Source organism: Lagopus muta, chromosome 4 (assembly GCF_023343835.1).
Source record: "Lagopus muta isolate bLagMut1 chromosome 4, bLagMut1 primary, whole genome shotgun sequence".
Classification (NCBI taxonomy): Eukaryota; Metazoa; Chordata; class Aves; order Galliformes; family Phasianidae; genus Lagopus; species Lagopus muta.
In genome coordinates, this window is record NC_064436.1 from 63,451,102 (window position 1) to 63,476,063 (window position 24,962).

At 43.1% G+C, this 24,962-nt stretch overlaps 1 protein-coding gene and 1 long non-coding RNA gene across 6 annotated transcripts in view; one reads left to right on the forward strand and one right to left on the reverse strand.

The window, feature by feature from the left end:
• NSD2 (nuclear receptor binding SET domain protein 2) overlaps window positions 1-24,962 on the reverse strand; it is a 105,874-nt gene that overhangs the window by 72,495 nt on the left and 8,417 nt on the right. For 2 of the 4 annotated variants that reach the window (XM_048942827.1, XM_048942825.1), the window contains exon 1: window positions 2,375-2,647. The exons of 1 other annotated variant lie outside the window; for it this stretch is intronic. The gene's annotated coding sequence lies outside the window, so the exon portion shown is untranslated. Of the gene's footprint in view, window positions 1-2,374; window positions 2,648-24,962 lie in introns of those variants that run through there. One more of the 4 variants, XM_048942830.1, reaches the window with a different exon arrangement.
• LOC125692397 (uncharacterized) lies at window positions 2,677-9,611 on the forward strand. 2 transcript variants are annotated; one of them, XR_007376635.1, is made up of 3 exons: window positions 2,677-2,880; window positions 3,228-3,420; window positions 4,576-9,611. It is a non-coding gene; the product is annotated as an uncharacterized LOC125692397 (long non-coding RNA). The 2 variants fall into 2 exon arrangements; XR_007376636.1 differs by having other exon boundaries at window positions 9,150-9,611.

The following is a 24,962-nucleotide window of genomic DNA, read 5'->3' on the forward strand; positions in this document are numbered from 1 at the left end:
CACAAGTATGCGCACACACACACGTATATATGTACAAGCCTACATCCACACAGATCAGTTTTGCCACCCAAATATTAGAAAGCAGCCATCTTCCCACCCCCACCCTTGTCATTTTTGCTTCCAGTCTAAATAGAAAGTTTTTTTTTTTGGTTGTAATAGCCAGTCCTTTGCATGCAGTCGTAATTTAAATGCAATTTTCTCATCTGCACAGCAACCACAGACTTCACAGAAAGCATGCAGCCCTCCTGATAGTAAAATATGGCATTTTCCTATTCTTGCTAAAAGGAAATATATATTTACATTTAACTTCAAATGTATAAACGACTTAAATTCCACACTCTTGAAATATCATGGCCTAGTTTTCTTCTGACATCTTCAAATAACATTTGATAAATTAATAGCTTTTACTGTATTTTCCATATCTGAATTTTTCTGAACATGTGTGAGGGTGGAATAATCACAACAATCAGCCGTACAGCCTCCAGGAATACTCACAGCTTTTACATTTAAACTCTGTGGAAAATTGTCATATTTTCTGATGGCTACAAACAAGATGGAAATCTCAGCGTGTTCTAATAAATAGGATATGGATACCCACTGCAACAACCAAAAAATTGCATACATGGTGAGTACAGAGCCCAGAATAGCCCTGCAGAACAGTGGTTTTATGCAATGATTACATCCATGCTATGAAATTAAGTTTATTAAGGCTGATATGCTGCATTGCCTAAGCAAAATTCCCACAGCAAAACAAGCAAAGAATAGCTTCAACAATAAATCGCCGAGATCCTACAAATGTAGGCAGATTTTGGTGAGGAACCCATTGCTTCCTTCAGCTGAAGCCACGCACTCCATGTTTAAGGAATTCCAGTGAACATCTAAGCGCACACAGACCAGCAGCAAGGACTCTTTGCAAGATCTGTTACAAACTTCATTGCCAGCCTTTAATGTTTACAGTTACCTTCCTTAGATGTCTGAAAAGGCTTATAAACCAAACAAATCTTCCTTTTTTTTTTTTTTTTAAGCAAAGAAACACAGAGACCTCGCTGAGTTTACTCAGCGCAAGCAGCACTAAATCTGTGAATCGTTATAAACCGATTTTAATGCAAATGTCAATAAGGAAACACACGAAATACACGGGCAATGAGCGATACCAGTCCCCTGCCTGCTTAATGGCTGGGAGCAAGAGGCCTGTTTTCTCTGTAATCTGCTGAAATACAGTGTTTACTCTCCCTGCACTTCTACCTTGTATGTAATCCTCCTTTCACTCGACATATTAAAAAAAAAACAACAAAAAACCAAAACCAAAATGCAAGCATACAAGAAGTGTGGCGAATTCCCTCCTCCACCCCCAGAGCGGTAAAGCCACAGCGGATGAGCTGTAACTATGGCCTTGGGAATACAAGTTCCCCAGGCTCTTTACCACACAAACACCAATTCAAGTTGGAGCCCCATCTCTCCTCAGTGAAGACGGTGACGAGGAGCCCTCAGCCCTCGCGTTTCCTCCCGTGAGCTCCCAGGGAGGCTTGGGTGCAGGATGGAGCTCAGGAGGGTGTAAGTGGCAGCAGGATCATCGCACCAGCGTTCGGAGGAGGAATAAATCAAACATGGCTGCTTCCCCTCCATACATCTCCCGAGTTACACGCACTCCCGCTGCCGGGTGAGCCGGTCCTACCCGCGGCGAAGGGCACGGGGCATCTCCCCGATCCCACGGCCACGGGGGCGAGCCGGCCGCCCCCCATCTCTCGGGGGAAGGAGGTGAGGCTCTGGAGGAGGGCTTTTTGTGTGTATGTGTTTTTTTCCCCCTTCTCACCTCCCCCCCGCTCCCCCCCCACCCGGCTTCTCCGTTCTTTTCTGCGCTGAGCACTGATTGCCCCCCCGGCCCGCGGCGCTTTATGCAGCACTGACCTCCCGCAGCGCCCACGGAGGAGGAGGAGGAGAAGGAGGAGGAGGAAGGCAGAACAGCATCGCTACTTTCCGCCACACAGCAGTCAGACTGCAGCCTGGGGGCGGCGGGGGCACCAAGAAACGATACGTAAAAAACACGCGGGGATAGCGGAGCTGCGGTCCGCCTGAGGAAGCGGAGTCGCGGCTGAGGGGCTCCAAAGGGGGGGGGGGGGGTAGCCGACCCCCAGCCCCACACCGCCACCGCACGGCGCCCGGCCTCTTAGCGCTGCCCGCAGCATCCATCCCCAGGGCGCCGCCGCTCCCGCCTCCCGCCCGGGGCCTGTGGGACCGTGTGCCCCGCCGCCGCTGCCGCTGCCGCTGCTGCCGCCGCCACCGCCACCACCGCCGCCGCCGCCTCCTTCTCCTCCTCCTCTCCTCCCTTCCTCTGGGAGAGCAGCCCGCCCGCCGCGCTCCCGGCCCCACCGACCTGTGGCCTAGCGCATCCTCGTCCCCCGGGAGCCGGGTGGAAGCGGCGGCGGTAGCTCGGGGCCGGGGAACCGGCGGGAGCCGAAGCGACTCGGTAACGGCAACGGCGGCGGTAACGGCGGCTCCGGCGATCCTGCGCGGCGGCCCCGCCCCCTCCTCCGGCCAGAACCAGCGCGAAAAATCCGGCGCGCTGATTGGCCGCCGCCGCTGCGCTGCCCCCGGAGCGGCTGTTTCAAATCCCCCCGCACGGAGCCGCCCGCACGCGCGGCCCGGAGCGGCGCCCGCCGTGAGCGCGGGGCGGCGGCAGCGGCGGGGACCGCGCTGGCGGCGGCGGGGAGGAAGAGGAGGGCGGGCCGGGTGCCAGGGGAGGGAAGGCCGTGCGGCGAGGTGGGGCCGAAGGCGGGAGCTGCGTGGGGCCCGGCCCAGGTGGGCGAGAGCGCGTCGAGGGCCCTGAGCGGCGCGGCTTTCCTCCCCCTCGGACTCGGAGGCTCTCCCCGCACCGCTGTGGTAAGCGCTCACGGCGTGCTGTGTGCTGAATGTGCCTCCCTCGGGTACGCTGTGTGGTAAATGTGCCTTACTCAGCAGCCCTACACGTGTATTCCCTTATAAGAGGGGAAAAAAAAAAAAAAAAAAAAAAAAAAAAGCCTGAGCTGATGTGATGTGATTCACAATGCGACGTGAATGCTCTGACTTCCATGCGGTTCTGAAGGCTTCAGGTTGTATAGGAAGCTAGGTGTGCCTGGCTGCGGGTTGCCTGGGCTGCTTGTGTGGCCTGGTTTATTTTTCTCTAGCTTACATCAACCAAAGCACGTGCGCATGCAATTTGCCAGCTGAGTGCCTGGCTCCTTTTCCAGGTTGAATCGGCAATATCTGTCGTGCTCTGACAGGAACAAGCATTTCCATCAAGTGGGAAAGCAGGGGGTGGCCGGCTGCCACAGGGCTCTGATGCTTGCTGCGTGCTCAGGATGCCGTACTGTGCTGATGAAGACCCTGCTTATGGGAAAGGTCAACGGCAGGTGATGGAGGAGTAACACTGTCCTCCCGAGGGTGAGTGCCTGTGCCCCAGAGGGGTTTCCAGTGCTGGCAGATAAGGGGGGTTGTATGCCTGTGCCTAATGGTGGGTGCACCCTCCTTACACTGGCAGTTAGCAACCAGTTTGTGCTTACTGCTAATTACTTAGTAATGAGAGTGTTAATCGTGGGCTGATTAAAGCTATAATCAGCTGAAGGAGACCTATCTGTCGTGATAAAGGTATCTTAACTTGTTTACAGCCTGGCTATTAAAAAAAAAAAAGCAACAAGCATCTTCAAGGTGTTAGGCTTGTGGGACTTAGCTTCTGGATGTCAGTTTTACAGTATTAAAGAAAAGGAGATGTGCCAGGGGAACAGGTTGGGTATTAGGAACAATTTCTTCTCAGAAAGAGAGGTCAAGAATTGGAACAGGCTGCCCAGGTGGTGGTGGACTCACTGTCCATGGAGGTGCTCAAGAAAAGAGTAGAGATGGGTGATACTGAGGGACGTGGGCAATGGGCACAGTCTGAGGGTTGAACTAGGTGATCTCACTGGTCTTTTCCAACCTTAATGGTTCTATGATTTTGAAACAGCTAATTTGGGTTAAACATCATTGGCAAGTTTCCCGTTTCTTCAAGTTCAGTTACATTTGCAGGAGAAAAAAGATGCTTCTACCTCTAGTAAGAAAGCAAGTATTGGTACAAATTAGTAGATGTACACGTGTGTGTACATCTATTTTGCTGCAGAATGGCATGTATAGGAGTGCTTTTCTTCTGTAGTTGATCAGTAATGTGAAAAATGCTGAAAGCCAGAAGTGTGGTACGTGCTTGAGAGTTGCTGTTTTCTGCTGAAAAAGCTTGTAAGAAATGAGGTTAGTTATCAATAACTGATATGCTACAGTACAATACAGAGTATGTATTGTATATATGTATGTATTGTATGTATGTATATGTATTGTATATATATATATGTATTGTATACAGAGTATGAACAGTACAAAAACAGAGAATACAATACATTTGTATTCTCTGCTCTCTTGGCAACAAGTTCTGTGCTCAGGCTTAGTAATATAAATCCTTCTATTTGCAACTTTTGAAAAGAGGACTGATTTTTTTATTCTGTACTTATTACTAATCTATAAGATCCTCCAGATAGCACAGTTCACGTGTTTGCCTTCTCTCTGTCGTTGCAGATTTAAGTGGAGGGATTTTGCTACCATGGTCAAGGTGACATGAAATCTTTTTTGTACCTTTCAATTCATACAGATTATTGGCCTTGTCTGCACTATTAAGATTTGCAACCATGTAATGGCATCTTTAACTGGAATGGCACTGACTCCTACTGTATGTAGACATCAGTGCGAATTTGAAAGTTAAGGCACATTTAGAGATAAACCTACATATGTAGTTTTTTATTTCAAACCCAAAAACAATCCTTATTGTCAATTTTTGTCAATTTTCTTGAACTCAGGCCATGATACTAAAGTCTGTTTCTCTTTAGCAGTACACAATGATGTTGATTTTCTGAAAGTAGGAATTTGTTATGCCTATGTTTATGAAAACTGAGTTTAAATTCTGCTATGCAGGTGTAAATGACTACATGCACAGTGCAGAATGAGGTTATGCTGACAAATAGGAGCACCTTGTTTGTGAGTGATGGCCTTGAAATAGCAGAACTAAATGTCCCCTAATCTGTTGCTGGTTGCAAGTTTCCAGACTGAACCTCTAGGGGGGTTTTTACCTTTTCATTAGCTGTTCTTGTAATTCTGAATTAGCTGGTGCTTTTCATCAGTTTGATGTTTCTCAGACAGCAGAACAGGTCACTGAAGCCAAATGATGTATATTCAGAGCAGATCATAGTACTCATTTATTGAGTCCTGTTTCATTTGGTATCGAAAATTTTATTGCTCTTTAGGTTCAACTTTTGTTAACAACCAGTATCAAGATCAATATCTCTGTTCAACTCAGTAAATGAATTTAAATAAATGTAGCAGTTGCATATCGTTCTAGAAACATTTATGTTTTAGAGATTACTAATTAGTTCCTAGGCCGAAGGATAATTTGCAATTTAAACACTTTCCCAAGAACATTTCCAGTATTTATTCAGCAATAACAGTAGTCAGTGCCCTTGGCCTTAGGCATGCATTAGGGTACTCTGAGGTTCTAAAGCAAAGGAAGATAATTATTTTTGTTGCCACCACAGGGACAGGCTGTGCCTGAAAGGCTGAGGCCTGTACTGCATTTGGTGTAGTTTCACTGCATTAGACAGAGCTCTGAAACAAATTGAATGTGCATGGCACTATTCCACGCAACAGTGCAAAAATCTCTCCCCTGAGAGTCTGGTCAGCCCTGCTAACAAGGGGATGGGGCACATTTTGGGGCATCTTTCACTATTAGAAATAATGGAGTTTTGCATTCTCTGTACTAAAGCTTTGCATCTCTCATGCCAAAGGCTGAACAGAACAAAGGTGCTGTCAGCAAGCACATTTAATCTAATTGTAGATCTTTGTGGTAAAAGCTTCAAGTTTATATTTATCTTCTGTACAGATCCTAGCCACTGATTGCTCCGAATCCCTTTTTATTTTTGTTTCAGATATGGGAGTGCAGTTGACAAATTAATCAGACCTATAAAACAGCTCAGGCTATCCACAGTTTTTACTGTCCTGCAGGTGTTTAATGAGATAAGAGTTGTACTAGACTGTTTAGAACCCACAAATGGAGATATCTTTTGTTTTGCAGCTTTGCATCACTTTTTCACCTTTTAAGGTTAAACACTGAATACACTTGTAGTTCTAATAAAAATGTGAATGCACTGGGAGAGTTAATGCTGCCTGTTCTATTCTGTGGTAGCATTGATGCAGAGATATCTTCCCAGTGTCATCCTTCATCACTGTTACTGCTCTTTCATACTGTCAGTTGGTAACCCATCACCTGAGCTCTGGCTTCAGCTAGCAGTCCATGATTTTTCTTAGGATTAACATTGAGTAATGGTTATTTCCAACCTGCCTGAACCCTGTCTGAATGTATCCTTAGCTGCGTTACGTGTAGGCAGAGCCACTGATCTGTCAATATGTCAGTCTACGCGTCACCAAGACTGCTAAGAAAAAATCTTCATAAGCACATGTGCATTTGTCTTCAGCCATGCAACATACTGTGTTCTGCTGAATATGAAGAGAGCAAGCTGCTGATGTAAAATTAAGAAAGAATAACTTAAAGCAGTGTTTCCAAATAGCTGGCATTAACTGTGGCACAGTAATACTAAACTTGTAGTTCTAAATGAACCCTCGGGAGCCTACATTTGGTGATCAATTTGAATGAAAGTTCAGTGGGAATGGTAATCTGAAAATTGTGTATTACAATTCCTGAAGTGTTAAATAATTTTAAAATGAGAAGGAATGGGGATTTCAGACTTCTTTGCACGTGTTTTTTTTTTTTTTTTTTACAGTCTCATAAAAATGGAGCAGTAGTATTTTTTAATTGCATGTTGATTTTTCAGGAAGAAGAAAATAATCTGCTTAGAGAATTTCTAACATAATTAGTCTATCCTAATGAGAGACGTTTGAAGTGCAACTGTACCTTGTAGTTTGAATACTGTTCTGAGTAAGAAATTAAAACCTCAGTGAAAACAGACAGCTAAATGTGAATCTTCATACTATGAGTTATGCACCAGTCTGTTCAGCAGACTCATTTTTCAGTGGGGAAAATAATGGGAGTAAATGTCACTACTCGCAAATAAGCTATTTCTGTTTGCATCATTTGTGCTGAGCAGAAGGAAGGAAAGTGTCACTGAGGGAGCAAAAAGAAGAGTAATGTTGAAGACATGACAGAGTGGGATACATCTTCAGGGGAAAGCAGAGGCCAGGAGAAAGAAGGGCTGAGGATCACATCCCTGCTGTTGTCCAGTGTTGGGATGATAAAAAACAGCTGTATACCAATTTTAAGTAGCTAACGTACTCCAGCCTGGTATAAGTAAGTTCAGTGCACTGATAAGTTATCTGTATGAGTTATATGTCTCTAATTACCTTCAACATCAATATGACTTAATTTAAACATTCCTGACATTTAGAATAAAATAAAGCTATGTGGAAGTACACAGCTTGATTCAAAATGTTAACTCTGCTCTCTGTCTGCATAGTATGCCCCTGTGTTTATAAACATAATCTCTTTTAGAAATATACTGAAATTCATTAAAAATCAGAATGAATGTTTATCTTTAGAGTAGAATTACCATTGGTATAATTTTCTAGATCTTAGCTTGTTAAAACTAAAGCTCAACTCTAACTCTTACCTTTTGAGGTTTTACTGTTAAGTTTGTTACATTTCAAACTATGGCTTTGCTTAATCTTCACGTAGTCATGGTTCGGTTATACGCACAAAGTGGTAAGCTTTTTATTAATGTCCTGAAGTTTCTTTTCATTTTGGCAGAGAGCTGACTATTGATATTTCTACTGTATGCCAGTGCTGAAGAGTAAAGTTTGTTAAGGGTTGAAGAGACCAGATAGATAATGCTACTTCTGTTTTCAGTGGACTCTAATGCAGTGTTGTATTTTGCACACATATTAATCTTTGCTGCCTCGATGTGGAATGGTGAGGGTAACTATGTCAGTCCGAAAGGTTAATTTCATTCTTCTTTAAGGCATGCCATTATTCTGTTAACAGTAATTGCTCTTTTTTGAATGATTAATTTCATCGTGTGAACTGTTTCTAATTATGTTGGTGGCTGGCAATTTCCTGGACTGAGAAGCTGTAGCTGTGATCACATCCCATTTACTCAGTATATATGCTTTGAGAGGAATGCCCACTGACAGACATTTTCAGAAATATTCACTAACTTTGAGAACTGATTGGGAATTTATATAAGATTTCTGGCACTTGTTTTATATTGGTGTTAGGTACTTTCAAGAGTACTTGACAAATAAGGGCTGAAACAACTGGATTTAAGCCATAGGCTGAGCAGGCTTGCAAATGCGGACCTAACTGCTAAATTATCACCTGTCCTGTTTTTGCTGTGAAAACTGAAAGGAGTAGGATGTGTTTCTTGCACATTTTACCATGTTCTTACACTGTTCTTGAGCTTGATATGCTAGCTTCTCTAAGCTATATTTATTCGCTTCAGTTATTGTTAATGAGCCAGAGCTTACGCTTTGCAAATCAGTGCAGGCATATTATGAGAGGCTTGGTGAACAAGCCCTAGCAGGAGGTGCAAGGTGGCTGCTGAGCTGCCTGCAGGAGTTAATGTGGTTCACTGTCAGCAGCTCAACCCTAAATGCAAGAGTGATTCCACTGTGGCAGTTCTGGCTCCAGCTCTGGATCTGCATCCAGTTTACATAGAGTACAAAGACATCATACTGTCTCAGCTGCATTTACAGCAATTGAATTAAACAGTGATTCAGATGAGGAATGGACTGGTTGGAGGTGTTGGGGCTTAGCCAGCACATAGGAGCATCCTGGATGAGGGAGGATTCACCTTCTTGGCTGTCTCACGGTGAAGCTGGGACCAGTTGCTAACAAAAGCATCATTCTCCTGGATGTACGCCATCTTATGTTGCGTACCTCACCTCTTGAAATTGCTACAGCCATTGGGCATATGGTATTTGCTGAAGGGCTGAGGTTGTGTGAATCTTCTGGGTTTGAAACTGCTCTTCAAGGCAAGAAAAAACTGTTTACAGTATCCAAAAGAAGGAGGTAAGCAGTTTAATGGCACTTGGAGATTTCAGGAGTCTAACCTGTAAATCTAGGCCTTAACTTCTGTTTTATCCCTTTACAGGGGCTACAGCAGGTACCGTTGTCTTTGGCTGCAAGTACATCCCTCCCAACATGCAACTTATCTAAAATAAAAGGATCCCTAAGCAGAGTGATACTTCAAGTGATTAGACAGAGGTCTTCACAGTTTTACTAACTGCTTTGCCACAGCATACCATCTCAAAGGCATGTTCTATGCATTCTTTGTTTCCTGTACACTTGTAAAACAGTTTGACTTATATGTGGAGTCACTCTGGCAAATAAAAAGCAAAAATATCACCTTAACCCTTCACATTATGAGTTGTCTCTTTGCAGTTCCAATTCTGTATCTCTCTGTGTAGCTGTAGTCCTCACCAACTGTGGGAAATCCCTGGTCTAGTTCACTCAACCTGCTGGAAGAAATAGGTGGATGCCTTTGTGTTCTCCAATCTGTATAATCGGTCCCTGAGGATTTTTTGGCAGGTAGGTCTTCTACAGACATGTGCTTTATAATACATTAAAGAACTTCATCAGACTTCAAATGGCTAGTTAAAATTGGGCCTATGAGTTCCACCCCACCCCATGGACACACATACTGCCTCCGCAGCCATGTATTGCCCTCCTTGATTGCTGCTGCTACCTCAGAGGCAAAGACATGAACTGTTTGTGATCTGCTTGGCACTGCTGCTGTTTTCAGCTGGGTATGCAGAAGTAAGCCAATCCTTTTCCTGAGTGGATCATGAGTTCCTGTTTCAGAGGCAGTGTGCTAGGACTGGAGTTGGCAAGAGCTTGTGCTACATAGAATCATAGAATCACTAAGGTTGGAAAAGACCTAAAAGATCACCCAGTCCAACTGTTCACCTATTCCCAATAGCTCCTACTAAACCATGTCCCTCAACGCAACATCCAGTCTTTCCTTGAACACCCCCAGGCTCGGTGATTCCACCACCTCCCTGGGCAGTCCATTCCAGTGCCTGACCACCCTTTCTGAAAAGTAATACTTCCTCATGTCCAGCCTGAATCTCCCCTGGCGTAGCTTGAAACCATTCCCCCTGCTCCTATCACTAATGACACGAGAGAAGAGGCCGACCCCCAGCTCACTACAACCTCCGTTCAGGAAGTTATAGAGAGCAATGAGGTCTCCCCTGAGCCTCCTCTTCTCCAGGCTGAACATTCCCAGCTCCTTCAGCCTCTCCTCATATGGCCTGTGTTCCAGACCCCTCACCAGCTTCGTTGCCCTTCTTTGAACATGTTCCAGGGCCTCAATATCTTTCTTGCAGTGAGGGGCCCAAAACTGGACACAGTACTCGAGGTGCGGCCTCACTAGTGCTGAATATAGGGGAACAATCACCTCTCTGCTCCTGCTTGCAACGCTGTTTCTGATGCAAGCCAGGATGCCATTGGCCTTCTTGGCCACCTGGGCACACTGTCGGCTCATGTTCAGCCGAGCATCAATCAATACCCCCAGGTCCATTTCCTCTACGCAGTCTTCCAGCCACACCGCCCCAAGCCTGTAGCATCGCCTGGGGTTGTTGTGGCCGAAGTGCAGGACCCGGCATTTGGCCTTGTTGAAACTCATCCCATTGGCTCCAGCCCAGCTCTCCAGCCTGTCCAGATCCCTCTGTAGGGCCTCGCTACCCCCAGGCAGATCCACACTTCCAGCCAATTTGGTGTCATCTGCGAATTTACTGAGGGTGCACTCGATGCCCTCATCCAGGTCATCAATAAAGATATTGAAGAGGACAGGCCCCAGCACTGACCCCTGCGGAACACCACTCACGACTGGTCGCCAGCTGGATTTGACTCCATTCACCACCACTCTCTGTGCCCGGCCCTCCAGCCAGCTCCTTACCCAGCCAAGAGTGTACCCATCCAAGCCTCTGGCTGCCAGCTCCTGCAGGAGAATGCTGTGGGAGACAGTGTCAAAGGCTTTGCTGAAGTCTAGGTAGACCACATCAACAGCCTTTCCTTCATCCACCAGATGGGTCACTAGATCATAGAAGGAGATCAGGTTGGTCAAACAGGACCTGCCCTTCACGAACCCATGCTGGCTAGGCCTGATCCCCTGGTCACCCTGCACATGCCGCCTGATCTCCCTCAAGACGATCTGCTCCATAACCTTCCCTGGCACCGAGGTCAGGCTGACAGGCCTGTAGTTCCCCGGATCCTCCTTACGACCTTTCTTATAAATGGGAGTCACATTGGCAAGCCTCCAGTCTTCTGGGACCTCACCAGTCAACAAGGAGCGCTGACAGATGATGGAAAGCGGCTCGGCTATCACCTCCGCCAGTTCCCTCAGCACTCTCGGGTGGATCTCATCTGGCCCCATCGACTTGTGACAGTCCAGCTGGAGCAGGAGGTCTCTGACTGTTTCTTTCAGAATCACAGGGGGGTTAGTGTGCTCCCCGGCCGAGATTACCAGGTCAGAGAGAGGGGTATCCTGAGGATAACTGGTCTGACTTTTAAAGACAGACGTAAAGAAGGCATTCAGAACCTCCGCCTTTTCCTTATCCTCAGTGGTCACATTCCCAGCCTCATCCAGCAAAGAGTGGATATTCTCCTTTGTCCTCCTCTTACTGTTAATGTATTTATAAAAGAGTTTCTTATTCCTTTTCACACCAGCGGCTAGGTTAAATTCAAGCTGGGCTTTTGCCTTTCTGATTTCACCTCTACACATCCTAACAACTTCCCTGTATTCATTTTGAGTGGCCTGTCCCTCTTTCCACAGGCGGTAGATTCTCTTTTTCTCCCGGAGCCTCAGGAATAGCTCCCTATTCATCCACGCCGGTCTTCTTCCCCGCCGGCTCATTTTGCAGCTCAGGGGGACTGCCTGCTCCTGCGCCCTTAAGACTTCCTTCTTGAAGAGCAACCAGCTCTCTTGGACCCCCTCTCTTGGACCCCTTTGCTCGCTAGGACTGAATGCCAGGGGACTCCCCCTATTAGTCCCCTGAACATGACTACCTGTCTTCATCTGCCTGATGCCATTCTAAAACTATTAAATATTGGCTTTGTCAGTTTCCTGACTTTGCAAACTGCAAATAGAAATCTGAAAGATGCTTTGGAGAAACTCTTTTGAATGCAATATAAACGTAGTGACTAAGCCTCTGGAAAGATCTACAGGTATGCCCACACTGGGATGGTTTCTAGGGCTAAGCCTGTCTCCTTTAGAAAAGGCCATGAGAAGTCATTGGTTCAGTAGGAAAGACTTACTCGAGTGTAGTGTTTGAATGATATGGGTCTTGGAAAAGAATTCCACCTTGATAGTGGTTGGTATTAACTCAAATATGTGCTGTAGCTTGTAAGAAATAAATTTTAGGTCAGCTTAAATAATCTGTTGTTCTAGTCTTCCGTTTCCCTTTCATGGCATTGTAGGCAAATTTATTTTGACTTGATTTATTACCCAACTGCACTTGCCTTCTAAAAGCTCTGCAGATCTGGGACTTAATCTTCGTAATGTTTGTAAGGCTGTGGTACAGGAGCTCTCTGTTCTGTTGTCCAGTATGCAGTATTGAAATATAAATGCTAAATAATGCTGTCTTCAGAAGCATGAACCACATGTTTGGTAAGCTTTTGGCACACTTACAAGTCTGTGCCAGGTAGAGAAGCACTTCGGAGTTTGAAAGTTGAACCCCTTTTGAACTATAAGCATCTCATTTTGGCATGATTCCTAGGAAGCAAATCTTTCTCTCTTGTCCAAGCCTCTTGGATTTATGTAGGCTCTGTGGAGTTCACTGGTGGGTTTATTTGGCAGGTGGGCCTTATTAACCTGCCAGCAAGAGACTGTGTGACCTGCATAGGTTTGTATAGCTTGTAAATAAAGATTCTGTCAGGGAAGGGAGATTCTCTTGTGCTTTAGACTATTTATATCTCTTAACAACTGTGACTGCTAAAGTTTAGAAAGAAACAGAAGGTCTGGGATGCGAGACAGAAAGCCCTGAGAGAGTCTTATGTGTTCTGTTTGGATTGCTGTGTTAACATCCTAAAATAAACACAGCATGTGAGAAAATGAGGAAAACCTTTTATAGTAATTAATTCAAAGACCTAAATTATTGGTTAATGAATGGAATATGGCTGAGCTTGGCTGCAGAAGACAACAAAATACCTCTTAATTTAACACTAGAAGCTATTGGCAATCAGTGGGAGCAAGATGTTTAATGAGCTTAATTTCCCTTATTGTTTTTTTTTTTTTTGCATCATTCTCAAATTTCATAATTACTCATTTTCAAACTTCTACTGATTGGGTTAATAATATATACAATAAGTTCATAATAAAATATAATCACCATGAAGATCATAGAATGGCTTGAGTTGGAAGGGACCTCAAGGATTGTCAAGCTCCAAGCCCTCTGCTGCAGGCAGGGCCACCAACCTCCATATATAATGCTAGCTGTGACTGGTAGACTATCGATGGAAATTCTTAATCTGGAAAAAAAATGTATTGAATAAATCCTTTCAAAAAGTCTGTTGGTCTGTCTGATGCAGACCTGGCTTTAGAGTTCTCTATAATTTTTTTTGTAGGTGTATTTTTGTCAATGGGAATAATTCTAATGCAATCAGAATGTTTTATTCAGAAGCCTCCAGTTGGATTAGCTAAGCAGTACTTTCTGAGAAAAATTTCTTTCTGCTCCAATTGATGTACTCAGACATCCAACTGCTACTGCAGATCAAATGACTCTGGGTTCAGCATCTGCCAGAGTTGAGATTTTGAATATGTATTCCTTGTTCATTCATTTGAAAGTCAATTTTACAGTACTTCCACCTTTTGTCCTAAAGGGCTCAATAAATGTTCTTTGGTCTTAGGTTACTGATCTGCTACTTGTATATACTAGTTTCACTTTTAAATATTAACAGCCACCAGATTATAGAAAATCAGCTGAGTTTACAATTATAAACATATTGGCTGTAAAAGTACTTGAACCAAAGGTTGTTACTGTGGCCCAGGAGAACTTGATCTTGGGAAAGGACAGGTAGGATGTCAGCACTGATGTACACTGAGTAGTGAAAGGCTTCCAAATTCCATTAAGTCACCGTAACTTTACCAGCAGAAGACACTCTTGAGAGATGCCAAAACAGGTAGTGCCCTTTCTTGGTTTGTACAATTTCTATTCCAAATGGGCATCCCTTTCATGAGCTGCATCCCCTGGCTCCTGGCCATGAAATGAAGAGGGACTGGCAAACCACTGTGCACCTGTTCCAGACAGATTAGCCTCTGGTGACAGCTCATACCCAGAATTTCCTCTGCAGATGCTACCACCCTTCAAGTGAGTCAGAACCATTTGACTTTGAGCTTTTTATAGTTGCTGAGGGTGATGATAGTCATCCTAACAAGGTATAATTCTTAATTTCTCATATTTAATATGCTGCCAGTGGTCAAACATGATACCATAGTTTTCTTCATTCTCATTCCTGTTTGCTTTACCAGCCACAGCAAGACATTGTTAAGCTTTTATGATCATCTGTCATTATGCAGGCAAGTGAGTGTTTGGTGGATAAGATGCCGGGCTGAGTTCAGAATTGACTCTGTTAATGAATTCACTATTGGGAAATCTAGGGCTATATTACTTCCTCTGCTGTTTTTTTTCTTTTCCTACTGATAAATACATTCGTTTAAGAATTCAATAAACAACTCATGCTGAAAGTCAGGCATTCTGGTTTGTAGAACTGGACTTTACATTAAGTTGCTAGTCCAAATTTTGTCTGTATTTACACCTCTTGATGCGTACCATATACAGATATGGTGCTAACTGATTTAAAAAAATATGCAGATTTTTTCTTTGTTCTACTAAATAATTTATTGTGTCCATAATAGCTAAAGAGAACTAATGTGTCAAGTTTTATTCCCTTGAAGTTTTTGTATTTGTTCCTTTTTTATTCCCAATGCATTAAAAGAATCAAGCACTTCCTGTTTTGCTCTAAGCACAAATTTAGTTCCTGCTATATCCACTCCAGTGTATTCAGGAAGGAAGGAATAATCCCTTTCAGTCTGTAGTGGTTTTGCAGTGCCTGCACTACCTACAGCTCATATGGTCCATATGCAACTAATACTGGAGGAACTGTGTAATATTTGATTTTTGGAAGTAATAAGGAACAGGCTCATTCGTAGGTGAGAATAATATGCCTGGGTTAGCATTGTACAATACACTGAAGCAGACAATGTTCATTCCTGCACTGAGGAGACGGCCATCTGTGAAAACTAAACAAATTATTCATATCATAATGAAATGCACTGAATAAAAAGAATTCTAAAATAAAGCCCTTTGCTTTCCAGACAGCATAAAGTAAGTTTGATTAGGCACCACTTGTAAAAGGTAAAATTTGCAAAAGAGGAGGATGTTAAGTGCACTCTCTACAGAAGGATTTGTAAGGGAAGGATGATAAGATAAAGATTTGTCCAAAGCAGGCCTGGGAAGTGGCTAAGTGGTGACTACAAGATGAGCGTGTGGGAGGGAAGGATGCAAACGTTCATTTTGCTGCATACTATGAGAAGAAAAAAGCAGGTGGGGGGGAGGGCAAACTGATTTTTCTTAGTTCACTTAGAATTAAATGACATGTTGATTTTAATTCTGTAAGATACTAAAGCTGTGTTCATTGGGCTTATACTGTTAATTTATCAAACAGGTTTGGTGTGGATAGTTTGTCCTTTCTTTAGAAGTGAATTGAGAACTGTTCAACTGGCAGAGTCTGGTTGTAATGGGTGGTGTTCCCAGGGGTTGGTCATGGGTCTGGTCTTGTTCAAGATATATATCAATGACCTGTATGAAGAGATAGAATCCACCCTCAGGAATTTTGTTGATGATGCCAAGCTGGGAGGAGTGTCTGACACACCAGAAGACTGTGCTACCATCCAACAAGACCTCGACAGACTGGAGAGTTGGGCAGAGAGAAACCTGATGAGGCTTAATCAGAGCAAGTCTTCTACCTGGGAGGAATAACCGTGTGCATGGGATAACCTGCTGGAGAGGAGCCCTGTGGAGAAGGACCTGTGTGCCCTGGTGGACAACAGGTTGGCCACTGAGCCAGCAGTGTGCTCTTGGGGCTGAGAAGGCCAGTGGTATCCTGGGGTGCATTAAAAAGAGCATGGCCAGCAGGTCAAGGGAGGTGATCCTCCCCCTCTGCTTTGCCATGGTGAAGCCGCATCTGGAGTGCTCCCCAATTCAAAAAAGACAGGGATCTCCTAGGAGTCCAGCAGAGAGCCACAAAGATAATAAAGGTCCTGGAGTATCTCCTGTATGAGGAAAGGCTGAGTAACCTGGATTTGCTCAGACTGAGAAAAAGAAGACTGAAAGGGGGGAACTGATTAATGTTTATAGGTATATTAATGGCGGTAGGAGGCAAATGGGTGAGGCCAGGCTCTTCTCAGTGGTGTGTAGTGAGAAGATGAGGAGCAATGGTCTAAAACTTGAACGTTTCATACAAATACAAGGAAGAACTTCCTTACAGTGAGGGTGACAGAGCACTGTAACAGGTTTCCAAAGAGGTTGTGGAGTCTCCTTATGTGGAGATGTTCAAGGCCTGGTTGGATGCCTACCTGTGCAACCTGTTGTAGGGTACCTGCTTTAGCAGAGGGTTTGGACCCAATGATCTCTTGAGGTCCCTTCCAACTCCTGCAATTCCATGATTCTTCTAACGTCTCTCTTCACCTCACCCCAAGAAAACAAGTATTAAAGAATCCAACTCGATTCACCTCTCAGTCCAATAAGAGTTTTACTTGACCTAATCCAGCTACTTTAGTTTACGGATAACATTTATTATTTTGAAGGGATGTTCTAGTCTGACCTGATAGCAGTTAGAAATAGGTCCAGTGTATCCTCACAACATAGAATAGTCTTTCCTAGTCCCTGTGACTGGTATTTGAACAGAATAGCATGTAATATGTTATTCTGCTGGAGTTGGAGTAAAACTGAACTGCCTGGTAAAGCAGTTTTTCAGCCTTTTGTGTAGTATATCGGGAATCAGGAGCTGGCCATTTTGCCATAAATTATCTGTTTACTGAAAGTTTCCTACAGCTTTTAATAAACAGACTGTTTCATCCTTTTACTTATTAAGATGCTCTTATCTCTGCAGTAAAAATGTATATAACTGGGAGAGATCTCTGAGTGATGGACTGGATTTGTGAAAATGTCTGCATAATGTTTTCCTACTTGCTTTCAGCCCTGTTCTTGGGTTTGCTGGCTGAGACAATGTTTGGAGTAAGTCACATGATCAATCTGCATTTTCTTGCAGTCTTCCTGAACTGTTGCACTAGTGTTTTTCATGCGAGGTAATCTGTTGATCTATCTAAGCTTCATTTTTTTTAAAAGGTAATAAATCAAGATTATACAGTGTTAATGATTTCAGTCAGAGAGATTATGTCAGAATTAGAACGTTCCCGAGAGAAGGTCATATAAATCAACCCTTCAGTTATTCCATTTTCAGTTTCATTGTAACGAACAGCACGCTGTTTGCAGTGTGAAGCTTATGGTGCTAGAATACTGATAAGATGATATTGCATTCAGAGTACATTTTCTGCTATTGAATGAAATCTGCAATGCGATATATAACATACGTTCAGGGGTCTGTGTTGAAATGTCTTGGAATTGTCAAATTATAATATTCTAGAGATGAGGTTGGTTTGTAAAATCACTGAATCACCTTTATTGCAGAATTTTAATGATCAAAGAAATAACAAAGCTTTTGTAGCAGAAATGTAAAAGACATATCACTTTCAAAGCTGGCATATTAAACAAGTTAATGGGATATTGTTGTGCATTCGTACTTGTGCATGCTGCTGATTTTTTAGGTTGTTGTCTAAATTCCTCTGCATATAACCTATAAATACTAGTCAATGTGTGTATTGAACCTATGCTCACAGGACAGCATAAAGCAAATACTATTCTTTGAATGCAATCCTACTTGCTTTTCCCTGGGGTCATAGCTAAAGCATGCACACCTGTAGTTATTAATTTACTATGCACAACCTTCCACTGACATGCCAGCATATGAGAGCTTGTATAGTCTAGTTTTTCTGCCAGCTTTCTTCCTTTCTAATGGCCATGCTCTTTTCCCAGCTCCCCTGCTCAGACACTCATGGTTACCCATTACCTTGATGTGCACTTGACTCACCCTAGCCTCGGGCCCCATGCCCCACACAGGTGCTCATGGAGGCAGCAGGAAGATGAGGAGCTCTCCAGGGTTCTGCTCAAGCTGAGCTGCAAGCAGCTGGAGGATAAGCATTTGGGGAGAAATACCCCCAAACTGCCCTTCATCCAGCCAGCTTGAGTCAGCTTGCAGAAATGAGGGTACTCCCAATGGCTGAATGGGGTAAATAGTGCACTAAACTGCTAAAGGCTCTCTACTGCAAGATGGAAACTAGTTCTGGCAAATTCCCATTTACCTGCCTACATCATGGTGTTCTGAACAGTGCACTGAGTTTTCCACATGATGTTTCTGAAAGGATAGTTCAAGTAGACTGGCGGTGGTGTGACAATATTTGCACTGGAGGAGGCAGCTGAGGAGGAGCCCGCAGAGTTTCAGAAAATGATGTTGAGAGAAGTGGATAAGCAGTTGATGGATTCACTTGCTGAGGATCAATTCAGGAATGATCTAATAATGAAGTAAAGTGAAGCATGTTTTTAAACAAAAATTCTAACAGGAAATTTTAAGGAGATTACTTAAATGTTATCTCTGTGGTTGCACTGGAAATCTAACTTTCACCTTTTCATCAGCAGCTTGAGCTGGACATTAAGAGTCAACCTCTTTACATGACTTCTTAGATTGACTGTGTCTAAGCAGTCCAGGTAAAAAAGTCCAGTGAAAAGTAGAGGAATTGGTAAGAATAAGGGAGAGCGAAAGGGGCACAATAAGAAGTGCACTGGGACATTATGCAGCTCTAGCAGGAAACAAACCCCACAGATGTTAAGCAGCTCGTTAGCAAGGCACAAGTCTCTCTAATCGGTAGTACCAGACCTGGCCAATTACAGCACAAATGTGTGGGTGCCTGAGTGTGGACTGTGTGCCTCTGCAGTGCAGAGGCTGGAAGACAGGTTTGTCACAAGCACACAGGCACACAAGCTGGGACACAGCAATAGAGAAGTAACCTTGGTGACAGCAGCAGGACTGAAACGCACATTCATAGCTCCCAGCTCTGTGCTCAGACCACTAGACTACCTTCTGTGTTATCAGCAGTGATGAAATACAACAGTCACTGCTGCAGGCAGAGTAGGCTAATGGCAGCCGTGTTCTGTGCTTGCCCTATTTCCTATATTCTTTCCCTAAGCACTCGTTTCTGAGTATGATCAGAGATTGGATGAAGGGACTTACAGGCCTTTGGTCTATGCCAGTACAGTTGTTCTAGTTTCCCTAATGCCCAACAAAGCTCTCATCCACTGTAAATAAAGAACAGGATGTGGCATAGTAAGTTTCTTTGTTTACAGTGTCTTAATAAATTCCAGAACAAATGTACTCAATTTGGAAGCAAAGGAACGCTTTTTTTACTGTCAGCACTACAAGCTCATCTTGAAAGCTGATAGTCATTGCTTGCTTGCTTTCCTGTACATCAATGCAAATAAAGCTCTGGAGACAAAATCTGTGAATTTCTTCTGCAGTATCTTCTCCCTGCCTTACACAGCATTGGCAGTTCTTACCTTCAACAGGTTTATGAAATGTCTCAGCTGAATAAAAATATTTTGTTACTGAGACAGGAATTTACTTCATCTATTTTATGGTAAAAAGAAATTAGTTATGTTACCTCAGTTTTAAAGGGAGCAACAACTATTTTTTTTAATCTGTGCAAGTAAAATGACACTTGATAATCCTGATATGCTATATAGCAAAATTATTTTTGTATGATGCTGTTTAACAAAATAATGTAAATGCACAACTTATGTAGGTATTAGTAAGGGCTGAATTAGTTCAGAGCAAATGATTAATAACAGTTTTTTTTTTTTTTCAGTTAAATTCCAGTGTATCCTCACTAACTGATTCTCCTTGTGTTATTTAAGTTTGCCATAATAAAGACTCTATTATGATTCTAATTAGTAACTTTTGAGGAGCGCCATTACCACAGTGAATTGAGAAGGTCAGTACATAAGGGAATCTGTGAAAGTACTTGTGTTGGAGCAAAATGTCTTTCCTGTCCCTTTATTTAGATAACTCAGAGTTTTAAACAAAAGAATGGCAGATAGTGATTACTACAAAGCCTACTATGACTAGAGAAAAATGTTATCAAAGCCTGATACAAAAATCTCTCCCAGCCAGATCTGTCATTTTCCATTTGGAGAACACTGGATTGTTCATCTTGTTTTTTAAAATGTGCTTAAACAGACAGAAATTCAGAATAGACACAGCAGTGAAACACCTTTGAGATTCATTTCTAATGTTTTTTCATTAATCTGAATAGAGTAACAGCAATTGTATTTAGTCTATGTGGACTGCAAAGGAGAGAAATGCAGTTCCATGACAAAAGACATGCTCTGGTTAAATCAATTTCTATAGCATCTTGTCTTGACATATTTGAGAGCACTATCTTTCTCAATTAATGTCAGCTCTGCTCTGGGAATACTCTTTGGTAGTTAACTATTGCTGTTAGAGAGCTAACTTGAGACATAACACAGCTGGCTTATGTATTTTGCTGTTAATATTTTTGGTAATGGAACAACAAATTGTAAGTAAACAATCTATTAAGCAGAATCCAGCGGATTTTCCATCCAAATAAGTCAGTTTTAAGGATAAGAAAACTCAAGTGTGAATTTCGTTTGACTGGCTCAAGATAGAAAAATTATGAACCTTAGATCCTTAGGGATTTCTTTTCCCAGATTTCTAAAACTCTGGACTACTGTGGCCTGCACACATGCCTGTGCAAAAACCAACAATCCCCAGAATATTTTATTTTAAATTAATTACTGGGCAGTTTCTTTGCTTTTGCTTCCACTTACATCAAAGTCAAATACAAAATCCTCAACAGCCTAAATCCTCACATAACACAAGAATCAAGAAAAAGAAGATGTGATGTTCAGAGGGTATCAAGAAAACTGAATATATTTGGGAAAAAAAGATCACGAAGCACAGAAGAAAGAACTGAGGAAGAAGATAATAGGAAGCAAGCGTAAGGCAAATTTCTAATGCATGTGCTCCTATTTGCTTCCATAGGTAACTACCCAGTAGAGGGACAGAGATTATAAGTCATAGCCATGAGGCTTACTGTAGTAGAATTTGGGCTTTGTTAAGATTTGGAAGGAGAAAGCATTACAGTATGAAAGCCAAAGATGATGCGAGTTCCCTACCCATGCAGAATTTCATGGTGCAAAGTTCTGTGAAAGTCACCAATTAGACTTAAATCTTTCTCCCTTCTGGCCTGCTTTTCTTACACCTTTGTTCAGAAAATCCCCATCTCTGTTAGCCCATTTGTTCTCTTGTTGGTGACAGTAGCACCAAGAGCTAAGGATGGCAGAAACTGTGTGTTGTCAGCATGCTCTCTGGGACTCGTGGACCTGTCACTGCCACCCATCACTGGCTAGTCACATGTGCCTGAAATCAACTGGTTTGAGACCTACCAACAGTAACCCTGCAGTCCACCTCAAACACTTCTTCCTCACTTGCAATTTACAACTCAGTTCCTCCGGTTTTCATTAGCTGCCCATGGGGAATCATTTATGGTCTCTTATTCCTGCCACTCTTTATCTGCAGAATGGAAAGGGCTTTTAAACTTAAAAGCAAGCTCAGCCATGTCCTCTCCTCAAGGAAAACCAAGAAGAAAAGTACATAGTAAAGTATATCTAGAATTGGAAATTGGGCATAGGAAAATTAGCCCATCCCTGGTTATGTCATACATGCTTCTCACGATCAGTAGTTTAGGGATTTTCTGATGGAGATCTAGATAAGCAAGTGTCAGAGACATTGTTGAACCTAGCCCCATGAATTCATCTATTTTCTTTTTGAATGTATTTATTTATACTTTGGGGTTTTACAACATCCTGTGGCAAGAAATTCATATGAAAATGTATTTCTTTCTGTTCTTTTTAAACTCTTCTCCCTGATTGACTGAATTAAGATGGTATTATGCAAAGTGGTAATAATCATTTTCTGTTCGCTTTCCTCCCACCTTCATTATTTTCCAGACTTCTATGCATCTCCCTGTGTTTGCAGTACAGAATGGAAGTCCCAATCTCCCTTTGTTTATACTAGGACTTCTGAATGACACGAGGGCTTTTCAGTGTTAAGCTATTAGTAGTGATAGTAGTCTTCTCTCAGCAGACTGCATAAGAACTGTTGGATAAATAAGTACGTAATGCAAACTCAGAAAAGATGCGTAGTTATTTCCACACACTGAAAGAAAGAAACACAGGAAGTCTGCAGTTGATACTTTGGTGTCACAGATAGAAATGACTCGTCTAACGTGCTGTGAACCAACTCAGGGCCAAAGCGATTATCTAATGCATGTCAACCCTCAGGGTCAACTGCACTCTGCTACCCTCCCTGATGCCAGAAAAGTTCTGTGACAAACACCAGCCATCAGAAACACTTCTTCCTCTCAAACACCATGTGACCAGTTTCCAAAGCGGCCTGCAGTTGTATCCTGCTCATCTTCAAATTCCAACAGACACAGACGGGGACACTGGGCACTACTGTGGTAGTTTAACAGCCCTAGTTTGAGGATTACAAAAAAGATGCCATAGCTCTGTTTCTCAGTGCCCTGTTAGAATCCTTAGAACAAAGCAGGCTAAAGGAATTTTAAAATAGTGTATCTGCTGAAATCCAAATATATGCAACACGCTAACATTGCTAATCCAAAGCAATGTACAGAAAGGAAGAGAAATAGAGTGTACAGGACGTTTATGGACCTGGATGAGCAGCTGGCCTCACTCTAAGAAAACTAGGCACAGGTGCTGGGATCCAGCCCAGGGCCCTGATTCCCAGCTGGCACACTGAAAGAGGCTTCCAGCTCAGAGAGAGTTAGATGTCTGTTCCTTGGGAGGAGAGGCCTCGGAAAGGGGAGGAGGTTGTTCCCTTAGCATGACAAGAAAGCTCTGTTGCCCGAGCCAAAGGGGAATGGAGTCTTTCTTTTTTTCTTGTATCTGCTGGGTATACTTCCTCTTTCATCTGTTAGATTAGTGATAAAAAATAGAAAATGAGAGATATGTGTCATATTGGAATGAGCATGAGGCTTGTAATCCTGGCTGACAAGCAGTCTGGATGGCTTACTTTTACCTGCTGCTCAGATTAGTCTGAGTTTCCCTTGCTCAATCCAGTGCAGCTGATGAACTGCGAGATATGTGTGGCCCCAGCTGTGCCTTCGGCTCTCACACAAAGCTCCCTCCTGAAGTTGCTTTCAGAGAAGAGTTTCCGGTTTGGGGGACTTTACTTCCCCAGTATACTGTTCAAATCCAACAGTAAAGCTCTTTTACATCAACTTTGTGTTTTCTTATATACAGATACAACTTGCTAGCCATGCTTTGTAGTCACATAGCCAAGATTAAAGAATATAATGCATTACTGAGAAAAAAAAACAAGAATAGCTTTAAGGTAACAGGACGTTTGGGGGTGAGTGCCTCCTCAGGCTGTCTCTAGGGGACACTATAATAGTAGTAAAGTGAATAGAGGTCTAAGGCACAGGAGAGAGGTTGCTGATTACATGGGAAAACCCAGACAAAGCGTCTTCTGTTTCTGACGCCTGAAATTCAGCCACATAGGAAAAAAGCAGGATGCAGGCAAAGCACCACTAGCACCACTAACACCACTTGTGCTTGATGGCTTTTTGTTATTTTTCTATAGCTTCACATTTTACCAGGTATTTCCCCTCAAGATTCTTATATACCTACACATCAGTCCAAACCAAATGTCAATAGAGCTATACTTTACTTGCCTTGGAAGTTGCTGTTTTTCTTGTATCACATAAACAAAGGTTTAGAAAATGTTTATTTTCAGCCCTTTCCAATAGTTTTTTGATATTATCCACAAACCGTGCATGTTCCCTTACCATCTTATATCTGTTAATGTTGCCAATAGCAAAGGGACATGACATGCATATGCATGCATAGGTTTGGGGCCCAGCAGCTTAGGTCCTGCTGAGGTCAAGGCACAGACATTCAGACAAACACTGATTTAGAAAATTTACAGTATTAGAGGACGGTTGTAGAAAGGGAAAGCTCGCTGACCATTCCAAAGGAACCAACTCCTTTTTTAAATCTCTTAATCTGCTTTTCATTATCTCTGTGGGGAGGCCTCTTGAGAAAAGCAGCTCTTTGACTTGAATAAAGGAGGGGCTGTGGGCTTGCATGCTGGAATGGGAAGGTCATTGTATGGCAGCACAGAAGATGGGAGTGTTAGGCAGGTCAAGGAGAACAGGATAAAAAAGTGTGAGATCTGTGTTACAGCCTTGGTCTGGATTATGTAAGGTAGTGAGTTTAAACCGGGGACAGTAAACAAGAGAGAGTGATTCAAAGGCTGAAATATATTCTGGTAGGGTCATTCAGACTGATTGTTAGGAAAAAATATATGGGCTAGGACTGATAGGATCATGAGCAAAACCAGCAAGAAAGAGGTAACAATAGCTGAGGCCCAAGAGGGCTAAATTCTACACAGGAATTCTTTGCTTCAGCAAATCAACCTTTCCATCCTCAATATCTTTCTTATTTGTTCTTTTAAAAGAAATGCTCAGTTCTTCCCTCCTTTCAGGCAGACAAAGCCCAAATATGCCTGGGAGACAATGAGACATAGCATTTTCCCTGCTACCCAGTGGTACAGCTGCGAACGTGTGCTTGTAATCCTCTCTATTCTAAAGCAGTGCTTATCACAAGCAGCCTCAGCTTTACCAAATTGCTAAAGTTAGGCGTTGCCACTAAAATGGCCCTTGGAAGTAGCCCATTTTTCTCCCTGTCTTTTA